The sequence below is a fragment of the Apium graveolens genome, chromosome 2 (assembly GCF_009905375.1).
Source record: "Apium graveolens cultivar Ventura chromosome 2, ASM990537v1, whole genome shotgun sequence".
NCBI lineage: Eukaryota > Viridiplantae > Streptophyta > Magnoliopsida > Apiales > Apiaceae > Apium > Apium graveolens.
Genome location: NC_133648.1, coordinates 224,071,594 through 224,072,836, shown reverse-complemented (window position 1 = coordinate 224,072,836; position 1,243 = coordinate 224,071,594). Strand labels below are relative to the sequence as shown.

General features: G+C 42.2%; 1 non-coding gene across 1 annotated transcript; it reads left to right on the top strand.

Annotated features, from left to right (window-relative positions):
* Positions 1-381: 381 nt before the first annotated feature.
* LOC141710356 (small nucleolar RNA R71) lies at positions 382-488 on the top strand. The gene has a single exon (XR_012570882.1). It is a non-coding gene; the product is annotated as a small nucleolar RNA R71 (small nucleolar RNA).
* Positions 489-1,243: the final 755 nt, after the last annotated feature.

Genomic DNA, 1,243 nt, shown 5'->3' with positions numbered 1-1,243 from the left:
GATCTCTGAAAGTTGCTCACAAACTGAGCCGAGTCACTAGATATAGCGTATTGCTCTGTCGCATGCGGACCTGCACACAGCTCACAAACACTGGTTATCTGCTTCACACCATAGTTAACCAGAGAATCGATCTTCATAGACAACGCCTTTAGTTGAGCAGTGATAGCCGTAGCTGTATCCACCTCAAGAACTCCTGCTACCTTGCCCTGTGGACATCTCTGGGTTGGATACTGATATTCATTAGCAGCCATCAGTTCAATTAGATCATAAGCTTCCTCATAGCTCTTTGCACATAATGCTCCGCCTGATGCTGCATCAAGCATGGGTCTGGACTGTGCTCCCAACCCATTGTAAAAACAAGTGATGATCATCCAATCAGGAATTCCATGATGAGGACACTTCCTAAGCATCTCCTTGTAGCACTCCCAAGCTTCACATAGTGATTCTCCCGTTTGCTGCACAAATTGAGTAATAGCGTTCCTCATTGCAGCTGTCTTCGCCATAGGGAAGAATTTAGTAAGAAAATTCTGAGCAAGATCTTCCCAAGTAGTAATCGAACCAGCTGGTAGAGAGTGTAACCAGCTCTTAGCCTTGTCCCTCAAAGAGAATGGGAATAGTCTCAGCTTCACAACATCTTCAGAAACACTGTTAAACTTGAAGGTGTCGCATATCTCAATGAAATCCCTAATGTGTGTATTGGGATCTTCCGTTGGAGAACCCCCAAACTGGACTGAAGTCTGTACCCATTGAATTATGCCAGGCTCGATCTCAAAGGTATTAGCTGTGATAGCTGGTCGGACAATGCTAGATTAAATGTCATTGATCTTGGGTTGAGAAAAGTCCATCAAGGCTTTCGTTCGTGCTGCTGGATCTCCCATTGTAATGAGTACCTGGAACACAAACAAATAAACTGTGAAAGTAAAAGAATCCGAGTCAGTGAACTTTAACGACCACTGATGATAAGCACATAAACTAAAAATTAACACCGAGTCCCCGGCAGCGGCGCCAAAAACTTGTTAGGGCAAAAACACGCGCTAATATTCACGCAAGTATACGCGTTCGCAAGTAGTATAAGATATAAATCAGATTCGTTCCCACAGAGACTGGTTTAGGTTAAGTTCAATTTATGCACCTATGCAACAATGTATGGTTATCGCTCAATGCTAAGACAAATAACAAATTGGGTTTTTATTAAAATAAGAGATTATACTAAATAACATTAACTAAGAGAATTGAAGTTGAA